Source organism: Microcebus murinus, chromosome 9 (assembly GCF_040939455.1).
Source record: "Microcebus murinus isolate Inina chromosome 9, M.murinus_Inina_mat1.0, whole genome shotgun sequence".
In the NCBI taxonomy this organism is placed as follows: Eukaryota; Metazoa; Chordata; class Mammalia; order Primates; family Cheirogaleidae; genus Microcebus; species Microcebus murinus.
Window position 1 is genome coordinate 4,990,794 of NC_134112.1, and position 17,338 is coordinate 5,008,131.

The 17,338-nt window shown below is 50.3% G+C and overlaps 1 protein-coding gene across 9 annotated transcripts in view; it reads left to right on the plus strand.

Moving 5' to 3' along the window:
- Nucleotides 1-489: 489 nt before the first annotated feature.
- GRB10 (growth factor receptor bound protein 10) overlaps nucleotides 490-17,338 on the plus strand; it is a 171,337-nt gene continuing 154,488 nt past the window's right edge. For 5 of the 9 annotated variants that reach the window (XM_020289936.2, XM_076006246.1, XM_076006247.1 and 2 more), the window contains exon 1: nucleotides 490-724. The gene's annotated coding sequence lies outside the window, so the exon portion shown is untranslated. Of the gene's footprint in view, nucleotides 725-10,674; nucleotides 10,872-11,463; nucleotides 12,000-12,047; nucleotides 12,128-14,110; nucleotides 14,194-15,202; nucleotides 15,348-17,338 lie in introns of those variants that run through there. The other 4 variants (XM_076006245.1, XM_012736022.3, XM_012736016.3 and 1 more) reach the window with 4 other exon arrangements.

A 17,338-nucleotide genomic window follows, 5' to 3' on the forward strand; every position in this document is an offset into this window, starting at 1 on the left:
TCTTCCCAGGCCGGGACCGCCAGCGCACCGCAGGGTCGGGCAGCCCCGGCTCACGCGTCCCGTCCCTCGGCCGCGCCGAGTTAAAGGATTTGGACTGTGCAGTTGATACTTTTGAGTTTCAAACAGTTCGCTCACAAATTGCCTTTCGGGACAGGTCTGATTGGTCTTTCGCTGGCGCGGCCGCCTGAGCTTCGGCGTCGCGGTCCCGCGACCGGGGGTCCCGCGTGGAGCAGAGGCGGGGTCCCCGCGCGCCGGCCCGGGGCAGGAGGCTCCGGGAGGGTCGGGGCCCACGGCCTGCGGCCCGCGCCCCCGTGCCACGCCCTGTGCCCAGGCCGCGGCTCCTCCCGCGCTGGCGGCCGCCGAGCGGTCCGGGCGGCGGCGGGAGGAGGAGCAGGAAAAGCGGCCGGGGGAGGAGGCGGAGGCGGAGGCGGCGGCGGCGGCAGAGGCGGGGAGGGCGGGCGGGGCCGGGCGAGTTTAAAGCCCATCGAGGGGGTGGGGAGGCCCGGAGGAGGCAGCGAGAGAAGGGAGCTCCGGCCGGCCGGCGGGCGGGCTCGGCGCTCGGAGACCCGGCGGAGCCAAAGTTTCCGCGCACCCCTGGGCGGCGGCGCGGGGCGCCCGGGACGGTCCTGCGCCGCCCTCGCCCCTCGGGGACCCGCACCGCCGGCGGCCGCGCCGAGGGCAGCGGGCAGCCACGCGGAGGCGGCTGGGAGCCGCGCCGCGGCAGGTACGGAGTTGGGCGGGGAGCGCGGCGCGAGTTACTTTGTGGTCGGCGCCCCGGCGGGCCGGCCGGCCAGGCGGGTCCCCCGTCGTCATTGTCTGCGCGCGGGCCGGCCGGCGGGGACGCCGGGCCCCGCGGAGGCCCGGCGGGCGGAAGGGCGTCGCCTCCGGGCGAGGGGCTCCGGCGCCCCGGGCCCGTCGCGGGCGGCGCTCGGAGGCGGGACCGGGCTGTGGGCGCGCGGCGGCGGCGTCCGGTCGCCCCGGCGAGCTCTGCTGCGTTCCCGACCCCTGGGGGGAGGTGCGGAGCCCGGGCGGCGCATTCTTGAACCATCTTGTCAGACGCCGCGGGCTCGCGGGCCGGGCGGGGGCTGCGGTCAAGGCCTAGCTCCGAGGGGCCGCCCCCTCGGAGGGTGGGCGCCAGGCGCCCCGGCAGCCCCGGGTGCTCCCGCTGCGCGGCGGGGCCGTGGCGCGCCCCGGGGCGGCCCGGGCAGCGGGGCCACACGCTCCAAGTCCGGAGCCGGCCCAGCGTCGGGCGGAGGATCTTTTCTGGGGGTTCTGTTTGTGACCCGTTACCCGCCTCTGGGGCCTAACACCAAGTTGAGGGCTCGCGGATTAGCCGTCCGCCAGCCGTGGAACTGTGATAAGAGCGGTACCGTTTGCAGAAGGAAATTTCTGATGCAACTCTCTGCCTTTGCTGATGGCCTCTCCAAACGCCTGCCTTGGCGACTGCCCTCGAGCATGTGCGCTATGGAAATTGGGGGATTCTTTACTCTTTTTTGTGTTCGTTTTTTCTTGGGATTGGAAGAAACACGAACTTTTTGTCGATTGCTTTAACCGAAACGTTGGGTAATGTAGGAGAGCCACAGGTGATCTTCCAGGGTCCGGGATCTTTACCATGCATTTGAAAGAAAGTTTTCTTGCAAACTTAGTGCCCAGTTTCATTCAAGAGATGCAAAAGTAAAAGACCAAAACAAGTAGCGCTTGTGAGTAAATACGCGTTATTGCACAACTTTCTTGTTGCTGCCGTTTAAAAGGCCAGGCCCAGAACACTTTGTTTCTGAAAATGCTGATTCAGCCGTTTGGAGCCCCCGAGTTTCAGAAATGGTGGTCTATTTAATGTTTTGCTCAGTTTTACTAAGAACACATGTTGTTAGCGCAGCAACAGGCTTGACTAGGGTTTACAACACAATGCTGGTAATATTTTAACAAAGTTGACCCAGAGTTCTTCTCTTTCCAGGAGGAAAGATAGACTCTAGGTTTCCACAGCAGAGGGAATTCTGGCTATAGCATGGTGAAATGTCTTTTAGGAGAGCATTTTAAGTAAAAGCCCTGAAACCAAATGTATTTCCAGGAATGATTCTAGATGTCTAAGTTTTTCTGTTAAAAATCGAAATTCTAGGATTACTGCACGTAGCATTTGAGTTTTACTGGGAGCACTTGAGAGAGCAGGGCTGTACAGGCCAATGCCCAGATTACTAGGAGGGAATTTGAGGACAGAGTTACGCACCCGGCAGGCATTGCTCCTGTAACTGAGACGGGAAGGGACTGATATTTCTGCAGCATTTCACAGTTTGCAAGCCGCTTTCAGAAGCCTCGTTGCTTTCAATCCCCTCTGCAGCTCCTGATCCCCATTTTACAGGTCTGGAAACCAAGGCTCAGGAGGTTAATTGGCACACCTGGGGTCATACTGCCAGCAACTAACAAAGCTGTCACTAGAGCCTGAGCTTTGGATTCTTTTAGTCTTTCATGTTTTATGCTTCTGCAAAAGTACATACACCTCTGAAAGAGAAATGGCATGAAGCAGGTACATACAGCCTGCCAGTTACACACCTGTAGAACTGAGAGGCTCTTGATGGTAGTACCTAAGTCCAGTGGCTCCTAGCCTTCAAGATCAATGCCATGTTGCGAGGCCATTATTGATATTTTATTTTAGTCCACTCACTGTTTATACTTAAATACACATTTATTTTGGGAAGGAACTTGAATATCCATAAAGTCATGAGTTTGATATGGTAGTTATGTTTACTGTAATTAAAATAGAAAAGCTGTGTACCCCTAAAGTCATCTCCTGCATATCATTCGTGGTCTGTGTGATTTTGGGGGCAGTGTTAGACTGGTGGAAATGCTTTTCATTTGTGAACCAGGAACTTAGAGCTGGGCAGGTTCATGCCGCTACTTGTCTAGGGCTTTGTATGGTGGTGGCCACCAGGATCAGAACCCAGGGCAGCCCTGGCCTAGTTACAGTGACCATCTCTGTGTTCAGTCAGCCTCCAGTGCAAGGAAAGAACAAAGTCAGAATCTGAGAACTAGCTCAGAACTTGATTTTGATGATCTGTCTGGGTCTGAGACTTCATAATGTATAGAAACCAAACTCCTGCTGGAACAAAGACATCTATTGTGCCTTCAGCTTCATCTTAGAGCTGTAGAAATTCTTGGTTGGTATATCTGATAAAACCTAATGCTTTAAAGGTGGCATAATTGAAAGAACCCATTTCCTCAGAATTCTGTCCTACTCTTAACTGTAGGGGAAAGGGAAATCTGCAGGATGGTAGAATGTGTTTGAGCTCATATCTAGGGTTAGATTGTCAGCCTGTGAGAAGTCAGAGCTCACTACAGGGGGTTTTGGTCCTGTTTCCTGGGAGGGAAGCCTGTACACTCCCATGTTTGCTGCATAATCGCCACGTCTGTTTCTCAGTCTGTTAAACTAACGTGGCATTGCATGGGCTTGTGAGGAGAAAGAAAATATTTGCCTTGTCTTTCATTTAAGTAATCGGTCATTATGTTAAGAATTTAAATAAAACTTTTCTGCTCGTGCAATTTTTTTTTAAACCTGTTTTTTGCTTAACTGTAGAAGTACAGAAGTATGGGAGATTAAGGATGAGATTAAAGTAGTCAAGCTACTTGGTAGGTGAGCCTTGACAATTAGGTACTTTGGGGACCTGGGGTACTTCAGGATCTGCACACTGATGGGTGTATTACTGATCCAATGCATCAAGCACTGCTGGTATTTAATCTGTGTTAACATTGTGGCTGCATGTTTGAAGGAAGCTGTGTCTGTTCTCCCTCCATCCTCCTGGCTGGGACACCTTTGCTGCTGACTCCTCCCCACCCCCACCAGGAGCACTTCTGAACTGATCTCTGAGGGATGAGCTTTTCTGCACGTATGTCTTTGAGAAGCTTTTGCCCACGTTCCTGGTGATCACGGGGCCTGTTAACTGTAAGGAGATAAAAGCAGGCAAAGCTTAAAACCACCCGCTCACTCGTGGAAAGGCAGGCTCTTCTTTAATAATGGAATGACAAATGGTGTGATTGTCCTTTGAGATGCCAACAAAAAAACCCATTTCCCAGGGTTATCAGAAATAATTTCAGAGGTAGAAATGAGTGGTTCTTTTTTTTTTTTTTTTTTTTTTTTACCTTTTGGGATATACCGACTCTAAGGAGATTTTCCTTTCCCCCTGTCCTAGGATATTAATATTTTTCTACTATCTACTTTCCATATGAATGTTGGGGAGATTCTCCTTGATCATCCAGATCCCTAATTTGAAGAGCTTGTTATTTGGACTGGGCTCAGCAACAGAGTGGACTGTTGTTAACCCTGGGAATGGGTGTTGGGGAGGTGTTGCCCCTCCCCCAATGTTGCTTCCTTTTTGCTTTGTTTGACCAGGGCAGCAGCCAACATTGACAGTTCCAGGCACACTGCTTCGGTTTGACTCCTGGTTGTACTATTTATTAGTTTGGCCAGCCTGAACAAGTTGACTAACCTCATCTGTTAAAATGAAAGGTGTAAGAGCGTTTACCTCTGAGGGTTGTCGCGAAGGCGGGATTAGATTTGAGTGGTGTGAACGGTCAGCGTGGTGCACGGCACATGCTGTCTTTGCGGCATTGTGTGCAGGCACTTTGCACAGTCAGCCTTGTCTTAGAGCAATTTGTGTACTTGATTATCCGGCTTTCTATTATTAATAATTTGTAAGTTCTGCTAGAAAGGGGATCAACTTTTTGTATTTTCATCTTCCAGTGCTTTGCACATGTTAGATGCACAAAACCCTGTTGAATTGATCTGAATGTTCTTTGAGCAACAGTCACTGTTAGGAAGAATCCTTTTGTTGACTATGTTTAGCATGACAGTTTGAACTCCTCACAGGTAGGACTCTAAGAGCAAAGATAGATGGTAGACTGTAGACTTCACTTGGCTACAAACCATTTGAACCAGACTACAGTGAAGAGCAGATGTAACAAATTGGCTCTCTGTGACCAGGAGCAAAAGATGCGAAGGCCCCTGTGGTGCACAAGCTCCGATGGGCTGCAATGTTGGGTGTGCAGAGAGACCTCTGGTCTCCAGGCCTGTGGAGCCCTGTGGTTGGTGTCTGGACTCCACAGAGGCACTTATCCCAGCTGGGACTGAAATGAACAGGGATTGCTCATCCTGGACAGGCTCATGTACCCCCGAGATGTGGCTCTGAGCCCTGAAGTCCTGGGAGGATTTTGAGCCAGGTAAATGGGACCAGGCACCAGCACCTGCAGTTTTGCCTATTAACATGGGCTTGTAAAGCCACTTGGCACAGAGAGAGCTCAGCATATGTTGGTCCTCAATCCTGGCATCATTAATGTCACCTCAACTAATGCAAGGTAGGGGGTTGGCATCCTTGTGTGCTGTTTCAGTGCAGGCGGAGCTGCACCATGAGCCCTGTCTGTCTGCCTGTGTCTGTGAGCTGTGTCACTCTGGGAGTTCCACAGGGGCCTCTGAAAATTGGGGGATCACGAGGGGTGGCAGAAGACCCCCTTTGTACCTTCTCCTGTCCTGTCATATGGGAGCCCATGGCCACGGAGCCTTCAGGGCCACTCACTACAGGCAGCCTGGGTCCTGGTGAAACTGCAGGTCCTCACTTTGCTGTGAGTGATGCCTTTGGTTTATTGAGATTTTTAGCTTTCATCCCTGGGCATGTCTAGGCAGTGGCTTCTAACCTTTTATAAATAAAGAACCCTCTTTAATGGAAAAACTTTTATAATACCACAGAGCTCATAGTAATAATTTAGGATTCCATGCTCCAAGAAACTCATAGTGACCAGAGGCTACCATGAATTGAGTGCCACCCTGGCCCAGCACAGGCTGTGGGTGTGTTACCTGAGAGCCTCTAGGTGCCTGTTCTAGGGTGCTGCCTGCTTTCTGCTGAAGAAAGTTGTGTGCATCCCACAGAAACCCCTAGATGTTCCTAGAGAGATGAGAACATTGAGCACCTGGGCCTGCATCTCCCTAGAAGTACGATGAATCTTCAGAGGGATAAGGCGGAGAGAGGGTGTTTGGCTTCCTTGTTGGGCCATCCCTTAACCGCAGGGCTTGCACGGCCTTCTTCCCACTGCAGGGCTCTGAGTGGGCGCGGCTGCCTCTATCCTGGCCCACCCCGCCCTTTTGGGGCACTGCCTCCCTCCTGTCCTGGCCTGTTCCCACCATGTGAGTGTCTCTGTTCTATTCATCTAAAGGGTCACCTGGCTTTCTGATTCCTCCACACTCAGGGCAGACTATTGTTAAATTTAGTTTGAGCTTTTAATCAGAGTGATGTAGGGATGTAGTTTAAAGATCAGATAATTCCGCATAAGTAACTAGGCTTATCAGCAGATTTTTTCTGTATAAACCTCCGCATGTCTAAACAGAGGTCTAAATATTGCAGTTCCTGGCAACCTGCCTCTTCTTCTACCCTCACTTTCCCAGAACACAGTTTTTCATATGATTCTTTGACTTCCCTTCTCCAAAGGTGAGGCTCGTGTTCTGTTGTCCAGTCCCCATCCTGTGCTTACTCTTCTCTGTCGTCTTTCTGGTACGATTGGCTCTGGCCGGATGTGGCGTTGGGACAGTTCTCAAATGCTGCCCGCAGCTGAGCCGTGTAGTATACTGCGATAACTTCTATTGTCTTCTAGGACATTTTATTTTCTCCCGGAGTTGTTTTTGCTTAGTTTTTAAAATGTACTTATCACTCTCCCCTCCAAAATTCACAGTTGAGCAAGTTTCCTTTCCGAGGCGCGTAGGAAATCTGCCCGTCTTATCTTTTGGAAGCAGTCTCTCTTGTGTCCTTCAGCCCATGACAGGCCAGTCACTCTGGAGGCTCCCGCACAGCTGTCGCCTTGGAATCATCCTTCTGCATCGTCCTGGGACTGCCCTTTGGCCTTCTCTTGGATCGCATGACTTTGTCTTTCTTGGTATATTCCCAAAATTTGGTGGAGTACATTCTATAAAAGCTTCCAAAAAAGAGGTGCATGGATATAAATTTTTTGAGAACATTTTTGTCTGAAAATGTCCTTATTCTAGCCTCACAGTTAATAGTTGGTCTGAATATGGGTTTCTATGCTGGAGGTAGTTTTTCCTCAAACATTTGAAGGCTGCCCCTGCCGGTAGGCAGAATGGGACTGGGAATGAAGGTCATTTGCTTCTTGGTTCTTTGTGCAGAAAAGCACCAGAATGTTTTCCTTGTTTTTTATTTCGTCATGTTGGGAAGCTGCAGGACATTCTCTGTGTCTTTATTCTGAACTTTTTTGAAGATGTGTCTTGTTTGGTCTGCATCTGTTGTGGGGCATATTGACAGCTCCTCAAGATGGAGGCTCCGGATCCTTTGGGCCCCAGACATGGTTTTGAATTAATTCTTTAATTTCTTTCCTTCCAATTCCCTCTTCTCTCTTTCTAGAATGGCTATTATTTGGTTTTTAGCCACCTGGACTGGTTCTTTCATTATTTTTGATCTATATATGTTGTGTTGTTTTAGGTTTCCGGATATATCCTCAAACCTTTCTATTGGATTTTTAGTTTCTATTTTCATTTTTAATTTCTAAGGACCTCTTTATGTTTCATTATTCTTTTTTTTTTTAAATAGACTTTAGAGCAGTTTTAAATTCACCGCAAAATTGAATGGAAAGTCCAGAGATTTCCCATATCTCCTCTGCCCACCCCACACACAACCTGTCCCACCGCTGTGACTTCTGTATGTTTATTGCTGATGAACCTACCTTGACACATTATTGACCCCCAAAGTGAATATTTCTTTTTTTAATGGCACATTATTATTTCATATACATAATATTTTCTTTTATTTCATTTAGAGATATTAATTTTTTTTACTTTTCCTGCATAGTTTTGTCTCTCCAATTTTTAAATTTTATATTCCTTTTAATTTTTCTGCTTGTTTGTTTCTGCTACTTTTTCTATTTACTTGGAAGGCAGAACCTATGGCAAAAACTTGCATGCATGTGTTTGTAGGAAGGTGTGCGAATTTGGTGGAGGGAGTCAGGAAGGAGGATCCCAGAGAGGCCACCGCCTGGAACTGAGTGAAGCTGAGGGCTCCATGTGTGGGGCTGACTTGTGTCAGGAGCGCCCAGTCCTCAAGATGGCCCTGGGAAGGGGGTCAAGGTGGAGGCTCTATTTCCTGTAAGTGCCCATCACCACGGGCCAGGGGTGCATCTGGGTTGCCCTGGTGCATCCCTGTGGGTGCTGGGCGCATGTGTGCTTCGTGGTTCCTGTGCAGGCTGCAGGGCTTTTGGGGGCCTGGGTAGGAGGAGGCTCTGCAGTAGGGGATGGGGATCCATCAGGGGAGGGTGGACAGAACTGTGGACAGAGCCCGGGAGGTGCAGCCAACAGCCCATGTGGTGTCTGTGGGAAATGTCTGTCCTGTGCCGTTTGGCCCCATCTTTCATGATAGAGGCTTGCTCAGATGTCTGCAGCCCTTTTGTGTCCACCCACTTTGGAAAGCACGTTGCTCAAAAGCCGACCAGGGCCCTATGTGAGTGGGGGCTTTGTGGCCTCTGTGGACAGACACCCATTTGCTTATTGTGGGGGCACCCCTGATGCCCATGCCTTTAGATCTCTTCTCCTCAGCTTGGAGAGGGGCCTCTTTCAGTTTCCTCAGAGGTAGTTCTCTGGTAGCTGCTGGGGACATTGGTGTGATGCACATGGCAGCTTGCAGTGGATCCACTGTTTTCAGTCTGGGACCAAAGGCTGGGCTGTGCCTCCTTACGAGGTCCAGAGACCTGTCCCCATTTCCAGAAAAGAAGCCCTAGCATTCACCTGGCCGGTGAGTCAGGGAAAGGACCCAGGGCCTGGCTGTTCCCTAGACTTCCAGTGGATCCTCTTGTCTTGGATCTTCCCTTTCCCTTTTCCAGAGGTAAATGATGGTTTTAATTCCTGGGGCTTTCTGGACTTCTATTGAGGATATCAGGCTTCAGCTTCCCTTTCTGGCTTAGCCTTCAGCTCTTTTGCATTTGCAAAGTTAGTTACCCTTTGTCTACCAGCTTTTATGCCTTTTAAAAGATTCTTCCTGTTGTCCTAGCAAAACAAAATGTGTGTCTGGTCAGCCGTTAGACACAGACCTGGCTTTTCTGGTTTCCTTGGCCACCATTGGATCGTCTCTCCCCTGCTCTTGCCACTTCCAGGAGCAGTGGAGACCCCTGGCATATTTTAATAGAAGGGAGTGTGGTGGGAAGCCCTTTGTCCTGAGCAACCTGTTGTTCTAGCCTGGGAGACTGCAGGGTGGGTGTGATGTTCAGGCAAAGGAGTTCGCCGTCCAAGCTGGGAGCAGCAGGGCAGGGAGGCCCAGGAACACCCGAGCCACCCAGCCACTTTTTCGGGGCTGACTGCAGAGGTGGGTGGAGTCACCTTGTCAGAACCGCAGAAAAATCTCGAGTCTGTAAGGAACACAGGATTCTCCCTGTCAGTAACTTGCTCTGGATTTTGGGCGAGTTACCTAATCTCTCTGCATTTTGATTTCTTCCTGAATCGCAGGGCTGGATTCTGTGCTTCCATCTCCCTTTTTGTACCTGTGATGTTGACTCTGCTACATTTCCACCGAGGAGGTGCCTAGTTAAAGGGAAAAACTGTGACGCATTTGGCGATGGGTATGCTGCCTCTCCCGGAGCAGGCCAGGCTGTTTGTAGTCCGCCCAGACTTGGAGAAAAGCGTGTTACCCTTTGTTTTGCGTTGAACGCTCTGCTCTTGGTTGCTCTCAGAACCCGCCTCGACTCTGTTTTCCTTTGATATGATTTAAATATTGGAATTTCATGGTGACGAGCACCTTGGAGCTTCTCCCTGGGGTGAATATGTGCGGTTTCTCTAGCCTCCTCCTCTGCCATTAGGGGACCTGAGCTGGCCTTGGAGCACACTGGGTTTGGGTAGCTTCTCTGAACACTATACTGCCACGGGCTTTTCTCAGCTCCCTGCCCCCTTTGTGGATGTGAACGCAGTGTAGCGGCTCCGTTTCAGAATCCATTGTCCACTGTTGAGGGTTAGTGTTCTTACTGCCAGCTACAACTTCTGGCTTTTCCTACGTGTTCTCTGCTAGAGAGGAGTGTAAAATCTGCTGCTTACTGGTTACTCTGCGGCCTTACAAAAATAACTTAACTCCAAACCTTCTTTTTGCTTCCTTTGTTGCAGGCGTGTGTGTGTGTGTGTGTGTGTGTATAAAGTGACTCACACTAGCACATAGCAGATGCTTGATGTGTAGATTTATTATTTTCCTCCCTAACTCTCAGTTTACATGGAACCCTACTTTCTCCTTAACGTCCAGCAGCGTTATGCCTGTGGCTCACAGAAAGAGCCTCTCCCTGCTGGTTGTACTTGCTCTGACATTTTGGGGGGAGGCGTGTGAGACGATAGCGATCCTGGAAAACCAGAGCTGGCTGGCCCTGGCGGCCACACAGCCCTACACCCTCCCTTCCCCCCACCCCTGCAGGTGGGGAGAGCAGTGGTGCGGGCGGATGTTCGACTTGCGGTGGGCCTGAGATTCCCCCCAGCCCCGGGCTCTGTATGTGGTTTAACGGGTAGACATGGAGGACTTTCGGCATCATGAGAGTGGCCAGTGTGTGTGTCCTTGCCCGTCAGCGCGGAGGGGGCCTGTGGGGGAGGAGAGGAGGCGATGGAGGGAACAAGGGGTTCTTCAGGGTTGCCATGAGAACCAGGGATCCGGGGATTGGGCAGCAGAGGGCCCCCGCCGGGCCTTGGGGCGTGGCCGCGTCACATGGGTTTGGTCCTGGGATTCCTGTTGTGCACAAGGACCGGGCGCAGCGTCCCTCGTCCTCCGCTTCTCAGGAGTGCCCGGTCCCTTGGAGGCTGAGGAGTGTGGTCGGGGCAGCAGGCCGGCTCGGCTGCAGGGCCTCCGGGCACCTGCGCAGCGATGGGGGTGGGTGCGAGCGGGCGCGAGCGGGCGGCGGCGCGGCATCCCACCCTTGCCGGCATGGCTTCCCCGGAGGCGGCAGCGGCCCGCTTTCCGTGTTAGCGCGTTCGGCCGCGGCCGCGGCCGCGCAGCTCCGGCGCCCCATTCGGGTTTCTGCGGTGCGAGCCGGGTTGGGGTGGAGCCGCGGAGCGCCAACCCCGGCTGCGTCCCCGAGCGCTGTCCATGCGGAGCGCTGTCCACGCGCCGGGCACTGCAGGGCTGGGCCGGAGCCGGCCGCGGCCGGTGGCGCGCACGCAGCGACCCCGTGCGGCCGATGCCGCGCTAGCCGGGTCTGCAGGTACGCAGGTGGGCTCTGCCGGGGGCGACGCGTGGGGGGCGAGGGGTGACCCGGTCGGTCGCTGCGGCTGGTGGGCAGGGGCCAGCCCTGCGAGGCCGTGCCGGCTGGACGCGGCGAGGGGCCGGCTGGTGGCCTCGGGCGCGCCACCCCGCAGCGCGCTGCCGTCTCGTCCGCAGTCCAGGATCTCGGGAGCCTCCGTTGGCGTTAGCTGCAGGACAGCATTATGTAACCATTTTTAATCTTAATTGTTGGATATTATGTAACAAGTAATAACTGCACCCTCATAAACCTGTGACGAGGCTCGGAGAACCCGATCGCGGCGCTTGGCCGCGCGGCGGCGGCGGGTGTGGGAACCAGCCGCGGAACGAGCGGTCCGGCATCCGGGCACCAGACCTTTTTTCTCTGTTCAGAACAGAATCCCAAGGCCTGCCTGGTACTTGTCTTAAACCTCGATGGCAGATAGTCTGGGATAAAAAACGCCTCGGAGAAACACGTCTCGTCACACTGCGTCTTTCTCCGGGAGAGCCCCTGCCCGGCAGGGAGCGCGCCAGACAATCGGAGAGGAGCCGGCGCTGCGGGCTCGGGCTCGGGCTCGGGCTCGGGCTCGCTTCGCCGCGGAGCTCAACAGATGCTCGCGCGCACACGCAGCGCTCCCCTGCCCTGGCTCTTGAGAAAAACAGTCGGATCACCTGTTTTACACGTTGATTGTCTCTTTGGTCGGCTGCCATTTGTCCGCTGACGACAGGAGTCCCTGCCAGGGTGTTGATAGGAGACCTGTGGGAGGCGCTGACACACAGGTAGCTTTTGGCCGCAGGCTGCGGTTTGAGCCAACGTCTCCTTCCTAGCCCAGTTCCTCATTGTTTTCATTAGGTCTGAAAGGCACTGACTGCAGGGATTTTGGCGTGTTGGTGGCCGGGAGGCTCAGGTATTGCCTTTAGTCTGTTGCGTCTGTTCCTTTGCTTTTAGGGTTTGCCGCGATGTCCCTGCTCGGCGGGGGAGCAGAGCCCTGGCATTCCCTCTTTGGGCTGGGCCAGTGTGCTCGGTGTATTGAGTGGGCACAGGGGAAGTGGTGAGCAGGGGAGAGGGGCTTATTGGGATTTTCTTCTCCTCTGTCACTCCAGAGAAGAAAGGTGGTACGGAGACCTTGTTTAAGATTTGGGGCGCTAGGCAACCTTGCATTGAAGCATGGTTTAATTGTGAAGTAGGATGTGAGTGCATGATGCTTCGACTACAGGTTGGACCCCTGTTTTGCTGCTTGCTCCTGCACTTGGACTCATGAAACAGGGATGATAGTTATCCTTGTAGGACTGAGGATGGTGCATACTAACTGCTGAAGAATGCAGTGTATGGTGTTAATGGCAATTGCACTAGTGTTTCGAAGGAGGTGAGAGAAGTTCTGGATTGGGAGAATAAAAATGTGAGTTATTTTTAGCATCTCCTAAGGATTTCCATCACCACTTCCTTCTCCAGTCATCATGTAATTACCACCCCAGAACTGCGCCTGAACTTTAGAGAACACTGCATCTTTTGAATTTTGGAGTGTGGTGACATTTACGCTACAGCCTAAATTCACTGACACTGAGCCCTTGTGGTCCCACAAAAGCTAGGCAGCTTGTTGGAGTGTGGTACTTGTGACTTAGTAAGAATGTCTTCGGAAACTGGCTTGGACTAGAACAGTTTTACCTTCCTTTCAGGCTTGGGAGGCTGCACTCTAATGATGCCCAGGTAGAAGAACATGTAGGAAAGACCGGGGTTTTCCACGCTGTGACCTCTGAACCACCCACATCAGAGCCACCTACCTCTCCGGGCATATCTGCAGGCCCCTCTCAGATCTTTCTGGGCTTGAGAGCTGGAATCCCACATCTTTGTGAAGAACATCAAGTGATTTTTATGGGAAGAATGTTTGAGAACTGATGCTATGTGTACTGGGCCTTTTAGCCACTGGGCTTGATGATTAGGTTAGAAAATTGGCACCTCCCGTCTGCCAGAGTTAATGCCTAACTGGAGGATCAAGGGCAGACTGAGGGCTGGTGTTGAGGCAGTTTGAACCCTGTGGGCCCTCGGAGATCTGGGTGCATATGTCAAAAGAGGCCTTTGTGTGGGCCTTCTTGTTTCTGTCTTTTTCATCAGACTTAAAAAAAGAATTTGGCCCAGTCCCCAGGGTAAACCCAGATCCACCCAGTGCAGGACACTGAGAAGCACATCTGGCGGTGGGCAAGGCCACACATCACATCCAAAATTGGTGTGATGGACCGTATTTACTTATATTTCATAGGATTCACCAGTTGGAAATGACCCCCAAAGTCCTAATACATCCTGAACCCTATCGGTGCTTGAACCCTTCCCAGGAAGGTTTATTCTGATTTGTTCAGGAGTATTCCCCTTCCCTCTTCCCATGTGGAGTGGGCTTTGCTCCTCTTGAGGCTGGTAGCAGTTACATTAAAGGGGCAGGAAAATGCTGAGGTGTGGCTAGGATTGGGGGGGCCAGTAGACATTTATTGGATCCATTTGCTGATTCTTTTCTCTGCCTTCTTTGGCAGGGAATTTAGGACTATCTTTCCAGAACATTCCTGGTCTGTGGAGAGTTGCCTGCAGGCATCTGGAATAGTCTGAGCTGAACTCAAATGCCCCAGGCTTAAATCTGTTATTAGGGAGAAAAGGAAATTCTAAATGTAAATGCTACCTTTGGGTCACCTACAAATAATTTTTCTCCTTTCCTGTGCTGTGTCTGGGAGCCAGCTTCTGAGTGCTGTCAGAGTAGTGCTGGTGGCTCAGGAATGGTTATTTGCCTTAGCTCATGGTGGTCATGCAGCTGTGAGCAGTTGTTCAGCACTAAAGCCGGATGAGAATGGCAAGGAGTGGTCTGGATGGCTTTTGACAGGGACCCTTCCCATCATTCACTCAACAGGTATTTGAGGAGCCCGTCTGTCTCCTTAGTCTCTTCCTGCCACACTTGGATGGAAAATGATGAAACTCGCCTAGGAAGGGAGGGTGAGTAGGGGGATGGCCTACGTCGGTTGGATACTAGTGATATTGGTGGTTTTCACTTACTTATTTTCTTAAAGGGGGCTGGCAAATTTCGCTTCTGAAAATAGTGCTTCTTAAGCTGTAATATGTACATAACTGTCCTAGAGCTTATGTTAAAATGCAGCTTCTAAGTCAGTGCAGGCGGGCCCTGGGGTTCTGCATTTCTGACCAGTGCCCAGGTGATGCCTGTGCAGTGGGTCATGTCCTCATTTTGTGTAGTGAGGTCTTAATATATTTCTCCTCATTTTATCTTTAGTTTCTTTTTTCTAGAAATTCTCTGAAAAAGACATTTTACCCTATAAGATCTATTATTAATAATGTTATTCCTTAATCCAAGAATTTTTACCAAGAGTTTTCCAGTGATTAGCCCTACATTGTTATGAGTCACATTCTTGAATTTGTCCATACTTTATTCCCATGACAAATATTTGCACAGTATTCTGTTTTGACATTTGCTTAGATTCCTGTGGGTTTTATTCAGTAGTTTCTCTTTTGTTTATGATGATGGAACACTTTTAGAAAGGTTTGAAACCTTTTGAATCTTGAATAGATTCGGAAGCCCTACCTGCCTTTCTTTTAAGAAAGTGGGATTTATATCCACATTGAGATTGTAAACTCAAACACCCACTTCTTTTTTTTTTTTCCTTTTATTTTATCATATTATGGGGTTACAAATATTGTTAGGGTTATATATATATTGCCCCGCCATTCTTCCCCCCCCACCCCCCTTGCCAAAACATCAAGCGTGTCCAACCCCCAGGTGGTGCATTGCACCTATTTTGTAAGTGTATATCCTTCCCCTCCTCCTCCCTCCCATCTGCCCACCACCTGATAAAAGTTTTTTTTGTTTTTTTTTTTTTCCTTTTTTGACCTTTTGGTTACATTGTATATCTGTGCCTCTCCCTAGGAAAGGTTAGAGTTATTCCTCCCCCCCCCCCCCCCAATGCTCACTTCTTTCGAGGTCTCTGTTTAGCACCTTCATGTTGGTGCCTCACAGCCAGGAACTGGGAGGGGCCTTCCAGCCATGGAGGAAAACAACAAAGATGCCCCGGAGGCTGCCTGCTGGGGCCCTTTCCTGCCTCTGTCATCCCGAACTTGACCCTAGCCCTGGAGATAAGGTTGGTTTGTCTTGTTATTTTTCTTTTAGGGAATGTGGCATTAAAGCAGCTTTTGTTTTACTTGTACCTATGTGTCTGCACCCTGTGTTAAGAATCCACTGTGTGGATCACCTCTCCATAGTGCCACCTTTTGAAAAATTCTACCACCAAAGTCCTTCCTTGGATTAAGGAAGACACTTTTGAATTCTTATTTGTGCCTACCCTAATCACTCAAAAATTGCATTGATGGACACCATGGGACTTTGGGCCCCATTCTTTTGTCATCAAGAATCTTCCTGGGCGTGTGGACAACTTAGTGCTTCATAAGGTCAATAGATACTATTAGAGGTAATAGTCCATTGCCAAATAAACTTGGAAACATTGGGTTGGACAAAGTTTGTTTATTTATTGCAAAACTTTTCAGAAAATTTTGTGTTTCATGATGTACTCCAAGAGGAAGATGGCTAGACTATAGTGGTTCCAAATTTGAGAGCATAAAACCCCTTTTGTGCTATTTCATGGGTCTAGTCTTTCATAGAGCCTTCTTTTAAACAAAACAGCTTTATTGAGGCATAGTTAATATATCATACAATTTACCCATTTAAATTTGAAGTGTTTAATTCAATTACGATCAGTATATTTACAGATAATATGCAATTAACATGTACATGTGTGTGTATACTCACATCGCTATGGTCTGAATGTATCCCCTAAAACTCATGTGTTGAAACCTAATGGTCAATATGATAGTATTAAGAGGTAGAGCCTTTAGGGAGCGATTAAGCCATGAGGGCAGACATGGGTGGGATTAGGGCCCTTATAAAAGGGCTTGAGGGGTGGGTTTTCTCAGTGTTTGTTCCCTCTGGAGGGTGCAGCAACATGGTGCCATCTTGGAAGCAGAGAGGGGCCCTCACCAGACACTGAACCTGCCGGTGCCTTTATCTTGGACTTCTTAGCTTCTAGAATAGTGAGAGACAAATTTCTATTACTTACAAATTACCTGGTCTGTGGTATTTTATTATAGCAGCACAAACAGACAAAGGCAGAAATTGATACTGAGAGTGGCCTGTTGCTATAATAAATACTTAAAAATGTGGAATTGGCTTTGGAACTGGGTAACGGATAAAGGCTAGAACAGTTTGGAAGTTTTACTAGAAAAAGCCTAGATTGCTGTGAACAGAGTATTAAGGGTGGCTTTTGTGAGAGTTCAGAAGAAGAGGGATTTAGAGGGAGCCTCAGTCTTCAAAGTTACCTAAGTGATTGTTATCAGAATGCAGGTAGAAATACGGACAGTAAAGGCCATTCTGATGGGGTCATAGATGGAAATGAGGAATATCTTCTTGGAAGCTGGAGGAAAGGCCATCCTTGCTATACAAATGGGCAAAAAACTTGGCTGAACTGTGCCTGTGCCCCTTGGCTTTGTGGAAGGCAGAATATAAGAGTGATGAACTAGGATATTTGGTGGAAGAAATCTCTAAGCAAAGGATTTGGGGTGCTGCATGGCTTATTTTAACTGCTTATCATAACATCTGAGAGAAATGAATTAAAGATGGTATTTACAATCAGAAAGGAAGCAGAACTCAAGAGATTTGGAGAACTCTCAGCCTGGCCATGCTGTAAAAGCATGCTTGGGAGAAAACATTAAGAGTGTGGCCCAAGGACCTTTTGATAGGATGAGTATGGCTAGAAGGAAGCCAGATGCTCTCCATGGAGATAATGGAAGAATGGCCTGGAAGGCATTGCAGTGATTATCAGTGCTGCTATTCCTATCAGAGGCCTGCTATGCCAAGGCCCAGGGGACAGAACTACTTCAGAAGAGGGGCCTTGGGTGTTCACAGGACCTCAGCATTCACTGCCTAGCACTGTCTCAAGTCTCTGCTCCCTAAATTCCAATGCAGTGCTCCTTGGCTACCCCAGCTATGGCTCAAGTAGGCCCAGGTGCAGCTCGTGCTACTGCTCCAGAAAGGACAAGCCATAAGCATAGGTGGCATCCACGTGGTGCTAACTCTGTA